Here is a 21,461-nt window from a genome sequence, read left to right as displayed (position 1 = left end):
TCACCACCAGCTCAAATCCCACAAGAGTACATTTGAAGATGGGTTGGGGTTTTAATTGTATTTATTTATTTATTAGATTTATCTCCCGCCCTTTCTCCCATTGCCCCCACTGTGCATCTAATTTTTCTTATATTAAACTCCATTTACCTTTTACATGCCCACTCACCCACTTGGAGGGATCTTTTCGGAGCTCTTTGCTATTCTTTTTGTTTTTAGTCACTTTCATAATCTGGTTTCATCATCAGATAAGACCATCTCACTGCTTGCCCCTAACGCCAGATCATTTATGAACAAGTTAAAAAGCACTAGACCAGGGGTGTCCCTACCGGGGTGAGGAGGGTGCGGCACGCACCCGGGTGTCACCATGAGGGGGGTGACACCCAGAGCCACCCCGCCCCACGCCGTTGCCCGGCAAGGCTGTGCCGATTCCTCCTCGGAGGCGGGCGGGCGGACGAGAGTGGGAGCGGGAGCAGCGTTGGCGGGGCGAGGGAGGCACGCCAGCGTTCCCAGGCCTTCTGCGGCTGGGTGCCCCTCTGGTGCGTGCCCTCTCAGGGGCATAGACAGGGTGGCTGGACTCGAGTGCGTGCGCCCAGGCGTGTGCACACAAGCCCAGCCACCTCATCCATGCCCCTGGGAGGGCGCACGCCGGAAGTCCGCACCCCCCCCCCGCACTCCCGCTAGTGACGCCACTGCACTAGACACAATACACATCTTTGGGGGAACCCCACTACTTACATTACTCCACTGCGAGAATTCGTTCCTACTCTCTGCTACCTGTAACCAGTAACAAATCCATAAGAGGACCGTTCCTTTTAATCCCATGACTGCTACGTTTGTTCAGGAGTCTTTGGTGAGGGGCTTTGTTAAAAGGTAAACATTGTCTACTAGATGACCCATATCCACATGCGTGACATTTTCAAAGAACTCTAAAAGGTTAGTAGTAAGACAGGACTTAAATTTGCAGCAGCTGTGTTGTTTTCATCTCAAAAATAAACGGATAGGGTGGCCTCCAACCAACACATGCTGTCAGTGCAGAGATTTCCGCTTGTGGAATGGAATCTTCCCCCTCCCCCCCCCCACTTCCTAAACCTGTTCTAGGGGTTTCCCCAACCCTCCAGAGCAGTTTAGGGGAGGGTGCACAGTGGGAGGAGAGAGGGCAGACGTTCTGTTGGTGCAAGCGGAAATCCTGGCACCAATGGAACACATTAGTTGGCTATTGCCCATAGCACTTTCCTTCTCACACAGGTACTTAACTCACCTGTGTTCTTATCTTTTTAACCTGATGTGCTTTTTACCCTGACGCCATGCTTCCATTGTCTGTTGTCATGTAAAGCTTTCCACTACCTTAAGTAAGCAGAACAGACCAAAGAGGTTATTATGAGTCATCATTAAAAAGTGAAACCTTTTTATGTGTTAGGGACGGGTCTATTTTAGTTTTCAGTGAGCAAATGTTAAATGCTTGCTCTTAACACAAGCCTTGTGGAATTTTAGCTTTCTGCTTCATCAGATGCATGAAGAGTTATCCTCAGCTGGCGGGGCTGTAGCGTATACATATACAAAGACATCACGATGCGTGTCCATGAAATGCAAGTGTTAAGCACCAATTCAATCTACAGCACCATGTCAGTGACCATTCACAACAACACTCTTACAGCTTTGCTATGTTAATTAACACCCAAAGGGGTAGAAAAAACATTGTCATTTCAGACCTAAATGAACAGAATCCAACTTCTTGATACTTTTTAATGCAGTCATTTCACACTGGAGTCTTCTTTTGAAGTTCTTTTGTTGAAAAATGGCAACCTTCACAAGCTTCCAAGGAAACTGGAATATCCTTCCACTGGATTCTAAAGTTGGCATTTTAATGTCATATTTGCATCTTTATTCTTTCACATAGAGCAGGGATGGGGACAAAAGGGCCATTGTCTCATCATCTCCAGCAGCCAAAAGCCCCTTAAGTCCAAAGCCTGAGCCCTTTCCCCCTTTCTTCTTAAAGGTAAAGGTGTCCCCGACTCTTAGGGTGACGTTTTGCGACGTTTACTAGGCAGACCGTATATATGGGGTGGGGTTGCCAGTTCCTTCCCCGGCCTTTCTTTACCCCCCAGCATATGCCGGGTACTCATTTTACCGACCACGGATGGATGGAAGGCTGAGTGGACCTCGACCACTTTTACCGGAGATTCGACTTCCTCCTTCTGTTGGAATTGAACTCTGGCCGTGAGCAGAGCTTTGGCTGCGTTACCACCGCTTACCACTCTTTCCCTCTCTGCTTTGTCTTCTTGCTCAGAATCTGCACCTCTATAATAATAATAATAATAAAATTTTATTTATGAGTCGCCTATCTGGCCGAATTACGGCCACTCTAGGTGACGTACATTGATACAATAAAATACAATATAAAACCAGTAAAAACCACAGTCAATAATTAAACTAAACACCACTCTTCCAATTAATCAACAGCATTAAAAAAACTAACCCACTCCAGAGATCCCGTAGGCCTGTCTAAACAGCCAGGTCTTCAAGGCTCGGCGGAAACTTATCAGGGAGGGGGCATGGCGAAGATCAAAAGGAAGGGAATTCCAGAGGGTGGGGGCCACAATCGAAAATGCCCTCTCTCTGGTCCGCACCAGCCTAACTGTTTTAACTGGTGCGACTACGAGAAGGTCTTGTGTGGCTGATCTTGTCAGGCAGCATAATTGATGATGCTGGAGGCGCTCCTTCAGATAAACTGGGCCGAAACCATACAGGGCTTTAAAGGTCAACACCAGCACCTTGAATTGTGCCCGGTAAACAACTGGTAACCAGTGTAGATCTACTAACACCGGGGTGATATGGTCACGGCGACGGCTGTTCTTAATCAAACGTGCCGCCGCATTCTGTATCAGCTGTAATTTCTGGACCGTTTTCAAGGGCAACCCCACGTAGAGCGCATTACAGTAGTCTAAGCGGGAGGAGACCAGGGCATGTATCACCCGTGGGAGCAGATGGACAGGAAGTTAGGGCTGCAGCCTCCGTATTAGATGTAATTGATACCACACTGCCCGGCTCACTGCCGAAACCTGAGCCTCCATGGACAGCTGGGAGTCAAGAATGACCCCGAGGCTGCGGACCTGGTCTTTCAGTGGTAATCTTACCCCATTAAGCACCAGGTCTATATCTCCCAACCTTCTCATGTCTCCCATGAGCAACACCTCGGTCTTGTCGGGGTTTAGTTTCAGCCTGTTCCTTCCCATCCATCCATCTACTGCCTGACCCCAGGAAAACGGGATTTTTTTTTCAAGCAATAGCTCTCTGGGCGGGTGAGGATACCCATTAACCCTCTGTATTCCTTGTGACTAGCAATACTTAGCCATTCAAGAGACAGTTGTCAGAAGAACATTGATAACCCCACAGTCTATATAAAACTTAGACCTGGTCTTAGATAAAGTCTGTCAGAAGTTTTTTTAATGCAACTTGTTTATTTTAAACATGTATATTTGCTTGCTGGTCTATGACCGTAATAAAGTTATTTGATTTGATTTGAGTATAAGGAGGGCCATTTGTGACTGGGGTCCACAACCAATCACCTTCAAAGACTGTGCTTGCTGACTCCCATGAGCTACTCTCAGATGACAGACTGAAAGCAGTAGCAGCAACAGCAATCTTGAGTTCTCAGAGTCAGGTCAGCAGTAATGTTAGTTTTAACCTTCTCTCTTTCCCACCCCATGCCCCAACATATAAAATATTTTTTTTCTGTGATACTGTTATTTTATTGAAGTTATTTTTCTCCACCCTGAGATCTTCAGATTAAGGCAAGATATAAATATATTAAATACATAAATAAAATCACTAATTTTGGCTACTTTGGGGACAAAGGGCAAGGTCTTTGTTACTGATCTGTGTCTAACAAGTTTGCATGCCCTGAAATTGGCTTTTGCAAGTTCACTACCACCACAACCACCTGGTTGACTTGCACACACTGCGGGTCTCATGCTGTCTGGAACTTATAAGTATACCTGCCATGGCATGAGATTTAGCAACTGGTTTTATGACTGTCAAAAATGTTGGGGATTTTAATTTGATGCTTGGGGCAGGCTCCCAAATTCTGTTGAAGCTCTATTATTGTTTCAGTGAAGTGGAGGATGGTCCATTAGGGCAAATGGGATGGTGCCCCACCAACTGCAGTCCATCTTCAGCCAGCCCTCACTTGCCTTCCTTCCTATTTACAACCAGTCTAGAGAATGGCGCTATCAGCTTCCTCCTGCTTAGGACTTATCCACATGGGAGGAGTATTCACCCTCTAATTTTACATTTTTACTCTCCCCAATTGCTCAGTTACTGGGCATGTGCAAATATTTTTGACCTGTGCAATATTTCCACTCCCTGCTGCCCCCACTGCTTCCTGAAGGTTGGCAGTTGAAAGGCAGTGGCATCATCTGCCCCCTCCTCTTCTTCCTTTTCCCAGTCTGCCACTCCAGTTTTTTCAGTCACACAAGCAACCCTCTTTACACTAGTCTGTTAGGAGAAGAGAATGTATTTTGGAAGCTGATGAGAAGGGGGGTTGCCGGCCACCACCCCTTCTTCCTGGTCTGTTATAGGGATGTAATCCTCTCCTTTTTTATGTTTAGTTTTTAAGTGTGGCCCCCTGATGATCTGATTTCTTTTCGCTATCTTACCATTTTCCCAGTCTCCTTCATTTTTATTTTTTTTTGCTTTGCGGAGAATTATCAATATTATAATTGATTTTTATTCATGAATTTCCACTGGTATCAGTGTTTATTCTCTGTAATGATAGAAAATACATCGATAAAAGTATTGAACACATTATTGATGATTTCAAACCAAATTTTCAAAAAAGGAATCGGAATTTTTTTTTAAATCGGAAACCAGGTGTAGAGAGATGTTACTTCAAAATTCTCTCCACAAAGATAGAGACTATGAGAAAGAATTATAAAATCCAATGGCAATTCTGATTAGATTACTGTGGAGGGGAGCCCATTGCTAGTCTGTTACAAGGAGTGAAGGGAGTTTCCTCGGAGAGGAAGGGAGGAAAGTAAGGAGGGAGGGCTGTAGCAAACTGTGAAGGGGGAGGAGAGAGGGGGAGGAAAGAGCAGTCAGAGGTTGCTGGATAAACCACGAGAAACAAAACTGATTTCATGGGGAGTTACTGGGTGGAGAAAGGGGAATAGCAGAAAGGGACAATTCACCCACACGCTGCATAGCACTGAAGCAAACTGTCTGCAAAGAAGTATGGAGCAGAGTGGAGCCATATTGTTCTAAACTTTTTGTATTATTAATTGATTGGGTTAGTATGGATTTACAGGGGGGAAACTGTGTGATAGCGTCTGTTTGCCAGTAGCGTCATGTGAATGATGCAAATTAAAAGATGTGAGTAGCACCAAACACACAGTAATCCACTGTGTAGATGAGCCCTCAGTCTCAGATTTATTTATTTATTTTTATTTTTATTTATTTATTTATGAGATTTCTATCCCCCCTTCCTCCCAGGAGGAGCCCAGGGTGGCACCAGCTGAGACTAGCTGAATGTGTTTCTCCTGCAGCTATTTAAAAGCACAAGAGGCCTGTAGTATTACATGTCCCTTGCAAATCTATGACCCGAGGCATGTTTTTAGACTAGACGGTGACAGCACACATCACGACTATTAATTTCTCTTTTCACTGGTTCTGCTCCTGTACATTTCACAGCACCCTGATATGCAACAAAACAAAGCAAAGCCCACTCTGATAAAAGCTGCATACCTACGCAATTAGGAGGAAGTTCATGGCTGCATCTGGAAGCTCAGGCTGGAAGCTGCTTTCCTCACCAATGATCTAGCCATGCCATCAAGAGTTTCAGTTGCTGCTGTTAAAGGCACAGGGCAAGTCTTACTGCATTCAACAGGACAGTCAGTAATTTTTCTGGTATGGAGGGAAAAAATTAATTGATATTGTGACCTACTCCATGACCTTTGGATGTTATGAGCAAGACTTATAACTCTTTATATTATAAGGGATTAGATCATTGTTCTCTCCTCTGTCAAATACTTAACAACAAAGGAATTTAAGTCATGGACTTCCCAGGAGGATCCCTCCGCCTGTGCAGCCTCTGAGACGACTTCCGTCTTGGATGAAACTTTTTCAGTTTTAAATCCAGTCAGAAGGGTCTTTTTTGACTGGGGATAATTTCTTCCGGATAAGGAAGAAACGTGAGATTTCCCACACAGCTTTGTTGTGATTGTTGGAGACTGGAATTCGTTAGAATTGTCTGTGAAAGAAGGTCTTCCAGCAGCTCGGACGGAGCGAGGATTTCTAGCTAGCTCAGCTGAAAAAGTGACCCTTTTTTTTTCTTTAAAGAAAAACGGTCTAACAGGCAAGCATTCTCCTGTCTACGCTTATTACTTTCTTATCTACACAGCTAAAGAGATTTGTCAAAGAACCAGCTATTAAGAAAACCTGGGTGAGCCAAAACTTTCCTTCTCTTTTACTCACGGAACTAAGGGGGAAGAAAATAAAAATAGCCTATCTTTTTTTATTGCAAAAAGCTGACATGGAAAATAGCATTATAAAGATTACAACGGATGAGGGTTTTCTTTTTGATTTATAATGACTTTTGTGTAATATATGTCTGGGACTATTTTTTCTGATCTACTTTTTTTTTTTTGGACGAATCTGCTCATTTTTTCTGCTACTAGTTATTTGGACGCTGTGAACTAAAGCTGTTTTTGCACTTCTGGGCATATAAGAGATAAGGGCTGTCTAGAGTGTGACGCCAGTTGGTTTGAAAGATTAACTCCTTTGTAACTGGATAAAGAAACAAACTGTTCTTTGCTTGGGACATTGAAAATTGAAGGAGTTTTGTTCCTTTGGCTTTAAGAATGACAATTAAGAAGATCATGGATGTACAAGAAGGGACTTTATCTTTAGACATGTTTCAGAAAATAATGAATGGGATTAACTCAATAAAACAAGAACTGAGAAATAATAGTCAAGCGTTGAGAACTGAATTTGATGAAATGAGACAGGAGCTGAATTCAGGATTCTATGAGAAAGGAGAATAAAGATGGATCTGGAAAACCAAAAAAGGATGAAAGAGAAATTAAAGGCAAGGTTCAAACTATGGAGATTGGATTAAATATGGATATGGAAAAAGATTTGGATTTCCTGGCTGTGATGGATCCTGGAGACAAATATTACGGTTTGGAACTCAGCGCTGTCCCTGAAGGAATTGAAGAGATTGGAGATAAAGATATTATCGGTTCAAAAAAATTCCTGGACTGGAAGGATTTGATGGAACTTGAAATGGAGAAAGCTAACAGAATTAATCCCTGTTTTGTGTCAATGGAAAAATCTTCAAGAGATGTGCTAGTGTATCATATAAAAAAGAGGAACAGAGATGCGGCTTTGCAACAATACTTCAGTGATACGTTCGGAACTGATGGCAAGAAAAGATCTGTGAAAAAGGAAATTCCTATCAGACTCTTATTATATGACTATGACAGCAAGATTATTGGGCGCGTAAAGATGGAAGATGGAACCAATACGGATAATGGAAGAAGAGCAATTTGAAATTACTGGACTTAGTAGACTTGATGAGTTGGATTAATTGACATGTTTATTTAGAAAAAAAATTGATGGACATATATCTCAAGGATTGGAAACTTCTCTTTGACTTTTTGTGGAAGAATAAAATGATATGATGTTAATGAGATTTGTAACCAATTAAGATAACCGCTGGAGGAAGGTGATTTTATAATCTATCAAGATACAGGCTTGTTATATATTATAGACTTATAGCTGAACTACGACAAATCGGAAGTCAATTTTTTTATATATATTTTTTCTTTTTATTGTATTAGTTATGGATTTGTGTTTTTTCTTTTTGTATTGTTTTGGTTTTGAAAATTTAAATAAAAATTAATTGAAAAAAAATTTTTTTGGAATGAAAACGTAAAAAAAAAGAAAAAAAAGAATTTAAGTCATAAGGTCCAAATGAGATGTAATATGAAAAGGAAATTAACAGCTTTTGAATCTATACAACACCTTTCCCATTTTGGATGCTGCTTGGGCTTTATTCTGCTTTGATAGAAGCAGAACGTACCTCTGATAAATGTAAGAATGAGTTTATCCGAATGTGGCTGATAAAGAGAACTTCAGCAAAATTTGGTATCACTGACATTATGCCACTGCTCAAGTTAAAAGATGTACAGGTTAGTCAATATGGGATGTTGGTGCTGTAACCCATCTCTGTAGGCTTTCTGGGTATTTGGTGGTCATGTTAAAGTAGGGGTGGGCAGACCTCAAGCTTGAAGGATCTACTTTGGGGTTTTCCTAGGACCCCCAAATCCGCTAGCTGGAGCTGTGCACAATAGTGGCCATAAAGTGTGTGGGGGAGGGGCAGACATCCATGCCAAGTGTCCTACTCTTTCATTCGAAGTGGATCTCGGGAAGCCCAGGAATTTGCTTTCAGTACCAAAAATGAGATCAGAATTCTTTTACACATATCAAGAATTCTTGATTTTCTCCCAAGCTCTCTTCCTTGTCAGCAGCCTAGTGGGTGGATGGGGGAGATGTTATTAACATCTGGGAATCAGAAATCCTTGGTGAAGGGTGATCCATCTATTGCAAATGACCTGGAGATCAAGAGTAGACCTTCTGCCCATCCTTGACGTAAGGAGTTTAGTGGAAAAAGTGATACAATAAGAATTGGGAATATTTATAATTTTAACACATAAAATGACCTTGTTAAATTACACAAGAACCTCTTTGAATGAAAAAGAACACTTTGCTGGCTTTAGTAAGAACCCTATATTGCAAGAATTGGAATTCTCAGAAAATTCCAACTAATAAAATGGTTACAGAAGAGTAAGCCATCTGTCTGCTTTACAATTTGAAATACTAAAACAAAACAAGACAATTAACAGATGTTTTTGTAAAAAAAGAGCAAAGTTGCCTTAGGACTTAGGCCCTTGGAGTCTCTTTAGGAGCAGATGGTAGGAGCAGCCTGGCCTAGCCTTAGGCTTGCCAGGTCTCCGGCAATCTGCCGGAGAGTCCGGCAAAAGGGGGCCGTGTCCGGCCTCCGGCTATACTTCAATTTAAAAGGTGGATCTCCGGCTTTTTATTGGCCCCCTCAGCCATGCATGCGCGATTGACCACGCATACGTTGGGCTGCGGCTGGCCGACTTCCGCTCTTTACAATTTCAGGCAGGCAGGCCGCAGGCAGGACTTGAGCAGCCAACACAGTGAGGGAGGGACTCCTCCAGCAACAGCCCCTGCCCGCTCCTGCCACCACCCACAGAGAGAACATACAGGTGGCCGGGGCCCGAGCATGTGAGGGTGATCTGATGGCCCATGGGTGGGTGGAGGCAAGCGGTGGCAGCAGCGGAGGCTAGGCTGGGCCGGCCTGACTCCGTCTTTCTTAGCCCTGGCCGGCCCGGAGCCAGTTCCCCGCCCTGGGGCTCAGGCTGCTGAAGTCTCTGGGGGGGGGTCGCGATCGCGGCCGCAGCCGCTGCCATGGGTGGACTGAGGCGAGTGGTGGGGTGGCAGTGGAGCCCAGGCTGGGCCGGCTCCCTCTTAGCCCCGGCCAAGACGGGGGCCGGGGCCCATCCCATGCGGCTTGCGGCCTGCCTGGCAGCCTCAGCGCAGGAGCCGTGGAGGGCAGGCCGGGGCGGCTCCTCCTCCTTAGTCCAGCCGGTTCTCCAGCTCCAGAAAGGACGGCCGGCCACTTCACCCCTCCTGCTGTTGGCGCCGCTGGGGGGGCCCATCGCGGCCGCTGCCGCCCGGGGGTGCCCACAGCAGGAGGGGTGAAGCCGGCGGCCGTCCTTTCCGGAGCAGAGGAACCAGCTCCGGGGCTAAAAAGGAGCCGGCCCGGCCTGCCCTCCACGGCTCCTGCTGAGGCTGACAAGCCGCGACGCCCATCTCCTAGCAACCGCTGCCGAGACAGGGCCGACGCGGCGGCCTGCAGGCTCAGCCTCAGCAGGAGCCGTGGAGGGCAGGCTGGGCCGGCTCCTCCTCCTTAGTCCAGCCGGTTCGGAGGTAGGCTGACCGGCCCACTTCTGGTACGTCTGTTAAGGAAGCGTGCTGAAAGGCTTTGAGGGCCTGTTTGGATGTCACACTCTCGCACCTGCAACTCTTTAACTTAATCTCAGGTGCTTGAAGCGCTGTTTATTGAAATAACTTTGCACATGCTCGGCGATACTGTCTTTACTTCTTCATTTCTGGGCTGAGCCGTGGTGGTGAAAGCATGTTTCTTGGGGTATTACTGTGCTTGACCCTTGCCTTAAACTAAAATTGGGGATTTGTTAGCTCGGGGCTGCCTCCATACAAATACATGGGCCATAAGAAGAGTAGAGTTAAGGGCAGAAAGGATTTGTTTCTGCAGGACTCCTGTGTTCTTCTCTCCTCTTTGTGTTACTGTGTGTTTTTAAGTGCTTCCATCCTCCAGGGACTTAATTATTTCTTGCCAGGTTAGATTTAAATCTGGCTGTAGAATTCCCCACTTTAGCTTCATATCTGAATTCATGTATTAAACTTTGCAAGACAGTCTATAGTCTGTGTTTTCTTCTCCCCTTCTTTTTTTTTAAAAAAGCTTTCTGTTATCTGTTGCTGTCTGCAAACCCTGAATGATGACAGCATGTGTACTACCAGCTGTCAGATGTTCAATATTATCAAAACAGAAAGAAACTGGCCTGTTTGAAAGCTGCATTTTTATAGAGCCATAATTTTATTAGAGCAATATGGCTTTGGCAACATTCCCCCACCCCTTTTTTTCTTATTTTTTAATTGCGGTTTCTACATACTTTAACCATAAAAAAGTAAATTGAACGATCTTTTTCTGGTCTAAAGTTAATTGTTGGCGAGTTAAAAGTACATCTTTAAGTCTGCAGGCTAGCACATAGGATGACATACACCTCAATCCTCTCCACTTTTATTCAAAAGTAGTTGTTACATATGGTTACAACCTTAGTATTGGGCATTGTAATAAAACATCCCAAAACATGATGATACACTGCTTCTTGAACAATTTGTTCATTGACCAGGGAAGGAAGGAGTCAGTTTACTTACCTGCCATGTGATCCCACTGAGTTTCACCATACTCCAAACTAGGTGGAATCCATGTTAAATGAAGAGTAATGTTGAGTTCAGCTTCAGCATCCCCCACCATGGTCAATGTATGTGCCTTACTTTTGTCTCTTGCATGATGTAGTTCCAAAAGTCTCAGAAGGTAGACTTGTTTAGACAACTGTACTGGTTAATTGTGAGACTGACACTACTATAAAAGCTGTCAAATGCTCATTGTTGATAAACCATATTCAATTTCTTTAGTAATTTTTGTCTAATAATAACTTTTGCTTATAAATTGTTTTAAATTTTTTAAATTGTGTTTTAAATTGTTTTTAAAAGATGTGTTTTAAATTTGTATATTTGTTTTTAATGTTTTTAGTTACTGTAAACCTCCCAGAGAGCTTCGGCTGTTGATAGACTTTTTGATGAACTTTGCCTGGTTAAAAAGTTTGTGCCTGAGGTCAGAACATCTGATCTTCCTCTGGATGAGAAATGGGTGCAGTTGCTAAAGAGCATCAGATCAAGAATTCTGGTGAAGGTTGTCAGTGCAGTGTTTGCCATCCCAGTAAGCAATGCTTTCGTGGAGAGAGCGTTTTCACTAATGGGCAACGTACGGACTGACAACAGGAACAGTATGTTATCTTCCCTTGTCAAAGCAGAGCTTTCTGTCAAATTAGATTTTGGCATGAACTGTGCTGAGTTTTTCAAATATGTGAAGGAAGAGCAAAGGTTGCTTAAAGCTTGTGTTTCAAATGAGAAGTACAAATTCTAAACTCAGCCTGTTTAGTTATTTAACACCAGTTCCTACAGTGAAAGCACCTTGTTCATTATTTCTGTTTTTCTTTTATAAAGAGTAATACTGTTTATAATGTTTGTAATGGTTGAAAACATCCCTTGGATGTCATCCACTTCTCTTTTGTAAGAGAGATAAATGTCTAAAACCAGCTGCAATTTCATTGCTTCAGTGGGTCTCTACTCTAGTTGGGACTAGATTGATTGGTGATGTAACCTGCCTTTGTTCTCTTAAAGATAGTGTTTGTTAATAAAAAAATTGTTTGTAACCTGGTGCTATTGGTTTTATTTCTGTCACATTTTTACCTTTACCTTAATACTAGAGGTAATTGTATAATTGTATAATTGTGATTGCCAACTGCTTGCCTAGAATGCCCTCCCTTGTCCTTAACATGGCTGCAACCGTATCTACTCAGAAGTAAGTCCTATTTAGTTCAGATCTTGTAAGTTCAGGTCTGTGGCTTCCTTTATGGAATCAATCCATCTCTTGTTTGGCCTTCCTCTTTTTGTACTCCCTTCTGTTTTTCCCAGCATTATTGTCTTTTCTAGTGAATCGTGTCTTCTCATTATGTGTCCAAAGTATGATAACCTCAGTTTCATCATTTTAGCTTCTAGTGATAGTTCTGGTTTAATTTGTTCGGACACCCAATTATTTGTCTGTTTTGCCTAGAATGTCCTCCCTTGTCCTTAACATGGCTGCAACTGTATCTACTCAGAAGTAAGTCCTATTGAGTTCTATGGGGCTTAGTTCCTTAATAAGCATGTTTACAGTTGCTGCCTTCAGGGGCATCTATCTGTGCTCCCATCTAACATCTCTGCAACACTAAACTCCTTTCTTCCAATAATGGCCAAGTCTGAGGGCACGTAAACCCTTCTTGCCAGAAGCAAGTAAACTAGAAGGCATCAGAACTGCACCTCCCAAGAAATGTCCCTAATGTCCTAGTAAGAGTTCTACCTAGAAGTTGAAGGGTTAGGCTGACCCTTTGGTATGTGTTGCTGTGGTTGGTATGGTATTGCATTTAGGGAAGCATCACTGTCCTTTTTCATTTTCTGTTTGCATTTCATGTACCTTTGACCCTCCTCCCTTACATCCATAGAAGCAACAACAGTGGTTCCATGTGGTCAACTAAACCCCTAAAACCCATTGATGATGTGCCTTGTTGGTTGCATGATGGTTTATTTTTTGCCCACTAATGGTAAAAGAGAATTCACATATTTGAAAGTGTGGCTGCAGTTGTTGTTCCCAAGCTGCTGCCTGTGAAGGTAGACCAAACCATGGGTGTTTTTTCTCTGTCAATTATTACTCACTGGAATTGGATTGGCTGTCCAAGTGAGTTTATAGCACCCCACAGAGTAGACAGAAAGGGTAGAGAATCTTCTTTCACTTACACATTTCTCAGACCTCTTTCTGAAGTGAAGGGTCAAATCTGTAGAGAAGTTTGGAGCAGCCACATTAAAAGATAAGGGCAGGGCATTCCAGGCAGGGGGTTGTCAACCCTGCTTGGATATGGATGTCTTTGCAGAGGATCCCTAGTCAAGCATTACTAACAGCACAATCCAAACTATCTACTCAGAAGTAAGTCCTGTTGAGTTCTATGGGGCTTAGTTCCTTAATAAGCATGTTTATAATTGCTGCCTTCAGGAGCATCCATCTGTGCTCCCATCTAACATCTCTGCAACACTAGGCTCCTTTCTTCCAATAATGGCCTGGCCTGAGGGCACGTAAACCCTTCTTGCCAGAAGCAAGGAAGCTAGATTAAATGTTCCCTAAAGGTGTTGAACTGTGACTTGGGAGACCAGGGTTCAAATCCCCACACAGCCATGAAGCTCACTGGGTGACCTTGGGCCAGTCACTGCCTCTCAGCCTCAGAGGAAGGCAATAGTAAACCACCTCTGTCTGAATACTGCTTACCATGAAGACCCTATCTGGGATCAACTTGAAGGCAGTCCATTTCCATTTTGCATCACCCTAAGCTTGTGAGAAAGAATGACCTTATTTTACACCCTATTTTAGGTAAGATTTCTATTTTAATCTCCAGAGAATTTTTTTTGAATGGCATGCTCCAAGCAACTGTGGTTGATACAATGTATCATGCTTAATGATATCACTAGGGCCCGCCCTGTGATGTCACTAGGGCCCACCCTGTGACATCACTAGGGCCCGCCCTGTGACGTCACTAGGGCCCACCCCCATTTTCTCAGGTTTTTGGATGGCTCCGACCTGGCAACCCTACCTAGCCTTCTGTTATGCCTTCCTCCCAGTGCCTGGGACTTAAGTAGCCCCAGGGAGACTGGGAAATGAAGGTTATGATCACAAATAAGGCAACTGCATTTGTTCAAGTGCAAACAGGAATGCAAGTGTTTGTTTTCAACAGGTATCAGTCTCAGTCTCAGAATTTTATTTATTTATTACTTACATTATTTCTAGGCTGGCTTATAGGACATAGCCCTCACAAGGCAGTGTACAAGATCTACATTAAGGTACATTCTGAGTATCAATTGACCATCATTTATTTACTGTGCACCAACCACAAACAATTTTTTAAAAGTTACAGAATATGAACTATGTGTTAAAAGGCAGGGGAGAAATAAAAAAGTGTTGATTATCTAAGCAAGAATGCTACATTTAGGAATTTTGCAACTTGTTCTGTAATTAAAAGATTGAAGTGCTCCAATAAAATGATCAACAGAAGGAAGGTGTAATGGGGTATATAATATCTCTAGCCCTGATGAAAGCTGCATTTTACAAAAAATGTAAAACTGACTATCTCTTCATTATTACAATGGCAGTAAAACTTTCAAAGTTAAGGCATTAAAGTGTACCAAGGAAGAGAGCTAGTTCAAATAAGACATCCCATTCTTAGAATTTGGACATGGGAAGCTCAGTGACTGGGGGAAGGGACAAGGCCTCTGGACCTCCCCATACAGCTCTTGCGGGTTGTATGCATTAATCTGTTTAACAATAAGTTTTCTTGTTCATAGTTTATAAATGACAGATGAGAATAAGATAGCCCAACTAAAACAACTTTTTTGCAGCAAAAGCCACAGAAAGCCACATTAAAAAATGTCTCAAGAATTAAGTGGCACAAACATTGTTAAAGGCAGGCTAGAATAGGTGCATCTTCAAGGCACATCTGGAGCCCTGCATTGTAGGGGCCATGCATAGTTCCAAAGGGAATTCTGCCATCACAGGGCCAGCACGCAAAAGGTCCTATCTGCCCTAGAACCTTTAAATATGTGGGCACAGGGTGCAGTTGGTGGGATGAAGGTACTCTACTTCATCCTGTGTTTCCGCATGTTCTCTCTGTCTTTGCTTAAGGCATGCTGCTGTGCTTTACTGTGTTTGTTTGCATATGTTGCCTGTAAATGTGTGGCATGCTGCATGATTGTGTATGTCCTGCTATATATACTGTACTTCAGGTGGTTACTAAACAAAACAAAATCAATCTGATTCGCACAGAGTTGGATGCCACAGCAAGTCCAATGGAAGCTTCCAGAGCACTGTCTGTTTCACATGTATTGGATCAGTTTCAATTATTGTGGCCAGAGGATGTAGATAAACTGCTTGAAGAACTGCGGCCCACCACCTACCCCCTTGGCCCTTGCCCATCATGGCTGCTGAGAACTAGCCTTAGGGGACTGACTGGGTGGGTCCAGGGAGTGATGAATGCTCTCCTGGAAGAGGAGGGAGGCACTATCTGTCTTGAAGGAGGCAGTGGTGCCTCCCCTCCTTAAGAAGACCTCCCTGGACCCAGAAGTGTTAAACAACTATCGCCCAGTGGCAGATATCCCCCTTTTGGGGCAAGGTGCTTAAGGAGCTGGTGGCGGTCCAGCTTCAAAAATGCTTGGAGGATGCTGATTACTTGGATCCGTTCCAGTCTGGCTTCAGGCCTGGCCATGGCATTGAAACTGCCTTGGACTCCCTGGTTGATGGCATCTGTTGAGAGATAGAGGGAATGTGACTCTGCTTGTTCTCCTTACTCTCTCAGCAACTTTTGATACTACTGACCATGGTATCCCTCTGGAAAGTCTTAAGGAGTTGGGGGATAGGGGCACTGTGCCTCAGTGGTTCTGCTCATACCTCCAGGGCCACTTCCAAAATGTAGTTATGGGAGGCTATTGTTCAGCACCATAAGGATTATCCTGTGGTGTTCTGCAGGGCTCCATCTTGTCCCCCATGCTATTTAACATTTTTACAAAGGCACTGGGAGCCATCACCAGGAGATTTGGAGTGAGGTGCCATCAATATGCAGATAACTCCCAGCTCTATCTCTCTTTTCTATATGAATCAGGAGAGGCAGCTGAGGTGTTGAACCAGTGCTTGGAGGTAGTGATGGACTTGATATGGGACAATAAATTGAGGCTGAATCCTGAAAAGACAGAGGTGTTGTGTGTCCGGAGTTCTCACATCCAGGTGGGAAGGTGGATGGGATTCCTCTTTCCTTGAAGGAGCAGGTCCGCAGCCTGGGGGTACTCCTTGATCCAACATTGTCACTGGTCTCAGTGGCTAGGAATGCCTTTTTCCAGCTCTGGCTGGCTTGCCAGCTTTGGCCCCTTTTGAACAGAGAGGACTTTGCCACAGTGCTCTATGCTCTGGTAACTTCCTAGACTGGATTATTATAATGTGCTCTATGTGGGGCTGCCCTTGAAGATGATTCAGACACAGCAACTGGTCCAAAATGCAGCAGGGATTTCTTTTACAATTCATATAACCTGTTTTAAAACAGTTGCATTGGCTGCCCAGTTTTTTCTGGACCCAGTTCAAGGTGCTCACATTAGTGTTTAAAGCCCTAAACGACTTAGGTTCCAAATATCTGAAAAACTGCCTCTTTCCCTACAGACCCTCTCAGATTTTGAGATCAGCAGAGGGGGCCCTTTTGGTAGTTCTGCCACCCTCATAAGAACATAAGAAGAGCCTGCTGGATCAGGCCAGTGGCCCATCTAGTCCAGCATCCTGTTCTCACAGTGGCCAACGAGGTGCCTGGGGGAAGCCCGCAAGCAGGACCCGAGTGCAAGAACACTCTCCCCTCCTGAGGCTTCCGGCAAATGGTTTTCAGAAGCATGCTGCCTCTGACTAGGGTGGCACGGCACAGCCATCATGGCTAGTAGCCATTGATAGCTCTGTCCTCCATGAATTTGTCTAATCTTCTTTTAAAGCCATCCAAGCTGGTGGCCATTACTGCATCTTGTGGGAGCAAATTCCATAGTTTAACTATGCGCTGAGTAAAGAAGTACTTCCTTTTGTCTGTCTTGAATCTTCCAACATTCAGCTTCTTTGAATGTCCACGAGTTCTAGTATTATGAGAGAGGGAGAAGAACTTTTCTCTATCCACTTTCTCAATGCCATGCATAATTTTATACACTTCTATCATGTCTCCTCTGACCCGCCTTTTCTCTAAACTAAAAAGCCCCAAATGCTGCAACCTTTCCTCGTAAGGGAGTCGCTCCATCCCCTTGATCATTCTGGTTGCCCTCTTCTGAACCTTTTCCAACTCTAGAATATCCTTTTTGAGATGAGGCGACCAGAACTGTACACAGTATTCCAAATGCGGCCGCACCATAGATTCATACAACGGCATTATGATATTGGCTGTTTTATTTTCAATACCTTTCCTAATTATCCCTAGCATGGAATTTGCCTTTTTCACAGCTGTCACACACTGGGTCAACATTTTCATTGTGCTGTCCACTACAACCCCGAGGTCTCTCTCCTGGTCGGTCACTGCCAGTTCAGACCCCATGAGCGTACATGTGAAATTCAGATTTTTTGCTCCAATATGCATAATTTTACACTTGTTTATATTGAATTGCATTTGCCATTTCCCGCCCATTCATTCAGTTTGGAGAGGTCTTTTTGGAGCTCTTCGCAATCCCTCTTTGTTTTAACAACCCTGAACAATTTAGTGTCATCAGCAAACTTGGCCACTTCACTGTTCACTCCTAATTCTAGGTCTTTAATGAACAAGTTGAAAAGTACAGGTCCCAATACTGATCCTTGAGGGACTCCTTTCTACACCCCTCCAATGGGAGAACTGTCTGTTTATTCCTACTCTCTGCTTTCTGCTTCTTAACCAATTCCTTATCCACAAGAGGACCTCTCCTCTTATTCCATGACTGCTAAGCTTCCTCAGTCTTTGGTGAGGTACCTTGTCAAACGCTTTTTGAGTCTAAATACACTATGTCCACTGGATCACCTCTATCTATATGCTTGTTGACACTCTCAAAGAATTCTAATAGGTTACTGAGACAGGACTTTCCCTTGCAGAAGCCACGCTGGCTCTGCTTCAGTAGAGCTTGTTCTTCTATGTGCTTAGTTAATCTAGCTTTAATAATACTTTCTACCCGTTTTCCAGGGACAGAAGTTAAGCTAAGTGGCCTGTAATTTCCGGGACCCCCTCTGGATCCCTTTTTGAATATTGGCGTTGCATTTGCCACTTTCCAGTCCTCAGGCACGGAGGAGGACCCAAGGGACAAGTTACATATTTTAGTTAGCAGATCAGCAATTTCATAGTTGAGTTCTTTGAGAACTCTTGGGTGGATGCCATCTGGGCCCGGTGATTTGTCAGTTTTTATATTGCCCATTAAGCCTAGAACTTCCTCTCTCGTTACCACTATTTGTCTCAGTTCCTCAGAATCCCTTCCTGCAAATGTTAGTTCAGGTTCAGGGATCTGCCCTATATCTTCCACTGTGGAGACAGATGCAAAGAATTCATTTAGCTTCTCTGCAATCTCCTTATCGTTCTTTAGTACACCTTTGACTCCCTTATCATCCAAGGGTCCAATCGCTTCCCTAGATGGTCTCCTGCTTTGAATGTATTTATAGAAATTTTTGTTGTTGGTTTTTATGTTCTTAGCAATGTGCTCCTCAAATTCTTTTTTAGCATCCCTTATTGTCTTCTTGCATTTCTTTTGCCAGAGTTTGTGTTCCTTTTTATTTTCTTCCTTCGGACAAGTCTTCTGTTTTCTGAAGGAAGACTTTTTGCCTCAGAAGCTCGGGGTGGTGGCAGCCCTGGAAAGGGCATTCTCTGTGGCAGCCCCTAAGCTATGGAACTCCCTCCCTACCATGGTGTGTCTGCCAACTTCATTGTACAACTTTTGGTGAATGCTGAAGACGTACCTCTCTCCCTGGCCTGAGATGTATATTTTTAGGACCGACACTATTTTTTGTGATGTTGTTGAGGTTGTTTTTAACTGCTTTAATTATGTTTTAAAATTGTTGTAACCCACCCTGGGACCTCTGGGTGTAGCAACCAGGACACAAGTTGTGGCAGTTCTCCTCCTTTTGGTTTGCAATTCTCTTTAAGAGTTTAGAAGCACACATGCAACCGCCGCCCCCCACAAAGCATCAGTTACTATATAGTAAATATTTAAACAGCAGCCTTAATTATCTAGGCATGCTCATCTGCTCAGGTCATATTTTTAGAGAATATCTGGGTGTTAACAACCGGAGAAATAAAACCGGATGGTTCATCTCTTCTAGCCACTCATTGATAAGCACCAGTCCGCTCACTAAGTATTACTTATTAGTGTACCAAGGTTTATTGGAAGACTGCTCTAATGCCTATCACACAAGGTACATGAGGTACCTGGACTATGAACTGCAATCCACTCATAAAATGTAAATTTGCTTTCATCCAATTTATTTCCCTTGGATTCAAGTGGTCTGCCTCTGCTTCCTTATCTTCTTCGATTCCATATAGTATGCAGCGGATGGTATGTATGAAAGCATTGCAGTCAAGGGAACTAGCCGCTGTATTTAGGACTCTGTGTGTCCTTTAGAGCAGGTGGTCTTTCCTGATTAAGAAATGGCCCCCGAAAGGGAGAATCTAATGTGCTTTCCAGAGCACAACACATCCAAGCCTTGTCTATCCTCTGCAATGCCTTGTAAAGAGTGGAAGCTAATCAGGTTCCTTTTTAGTTCCACACCCCTCCCTCATTCCTGACTTGCGTTGGAGATAACTTTCTCCTACAGAAAGCGGAGGAAGCAACCAGAGGATCAGCTATCCTGGACTTGATTCTACACAACAGAGATTATTTGGTGGATGAGGTGGCAGTTATGGGAACACTGGGGGAAAGTGACCACGCTATATTAGAGTTCTTGATTTTAAAGGAAGCAAAAGCTGAGAGTAGCCATATGTGTAGCCTTGACTTCAGGAAAGCTGATTTTAATAAACGCAGAACAATGATAAGCAAGGTTCCATGGCAAGAGAACCTTATGAGAAAAAGGAGTCCAAGATGGTAGTTTCTAAAAAATGAAATTCTAAAAGCAGAACGGCAAACAATTCCATCAAGCAAAAAAGGGGGACGACAGCAGAAGAAGCCCATGTGGCTTCACAGAAAGCTTAGAGATGACCTGAAAACAAAAAAGGACACATGCAGAAAGTGGAAGGAAGGTCAGACCACAAGAGTAAACAGGTAGCATGCAATTGCAGGGATGGCGTCCGACAGGCTAAAGCTGAGAATGAGCTGAGGTTAGCAAGAGATGCTAAAAGCAACTAAAAAGCTTTTTTTCAGGTACATCCATAGTAAAAGACAGAGAAAAGAAATGGTGGTACAGCTACTCAATGAGCATGGCAACATAACAGATGATAAAGAAAAGGCAGAAGTGCTCAATTCCTACTTTAGCTCAGTCTTCTCCCAAAAGAAGGCCTACGGGCCTCCTTGGAAACGTAAAGTTCAAGTGGCAGGATTGCAGCTTGAGATTGATAGAGAAATGGTCAAGGAATACCTAATCCCACGAATTCAAATCTGCAAGGATTGATGAAATGCATCCTAAAGTATTGAAGGAACTGGCTGAAGAACTCTCAGAACCACCGTCTATTGTCTCTGCAAAATCACAGAGGATGAAGTGACAGATGACGGGAGGAGGGCTACTGTTGTCCATATCTTGAAAAAGGGCAAAAGGAGGAACCTGGGAACTACAAACCAATCAGCCTGACATCAATCGCTGGGAAAATTCTGGAACAAATTATAAAGCAGTCAATCTGTAAGTACCCTGAAAACAATGCAGTGATTAGAAGCCAATAGATTTATCAAGAGCAAGTCCTGCCAGTCTAATATTATCTCATTTTCTTGATTGGGTAACCTCCCTGGTAGACTGTGGGAATGCTGTGGACATAATATATCTCGACTTCAGCAAAGCTTTTGAGAAAGTGCCTCATGATATTCTGATTAGCAAGCTAGCTAAATGTGAGCTGGAAGGAACAACTATTGCAGGGTATCCAAAGTTGGCTACAGAAACACACTCAGAGAATTCTTATCAATGGTTCCTTCTCAAACGGGGAGGAGGTAATGAGAGGGGGACTGCAGGGCTCAGTCCTGGGCCAAGTGCTCTTCCACATTTTCATTAATGACTTGGATGAGGTGCAGGGAATGCTTATCAAATTTGCAGATGATACAAAATTGGGAGGAACAGCTAATACCTTGGAAGACAGAAACAAATTTCAAAGGGAACTTGATAGGCTGGAGCATTGGGCTGAAAACAACAGAATGAAATTTAACATGGATAAATGCAAAGTTCTACGCCTAAGAAAAAGAAACCAAATGCACAGTTATAAGATGGGGGATACTTAGCTCAGCAATACTATATGCGAGAAGGATCCTGGGATTATTGTTGATCAAAAGCTGAA

This window comes from Rhineura floridana, chromosome 1, assembly GCF_030035675.1.
Source record: "Rhineura floridana isolate rRhiFlo1 chromosome 1, rRhiFlo1.hap2, whole genome shotgun sequence".
In the NCBI taxonomy this organism is placed as follows: domain Eukaryota; kingdom Metazoa; phylum Chordata; class Lepidosauria; order Squamata; family Rhineuridae; genus Rhineura; species Rhineura floridana.
This window is presented reverse-complemented; position numbering follows the sequence as displayed.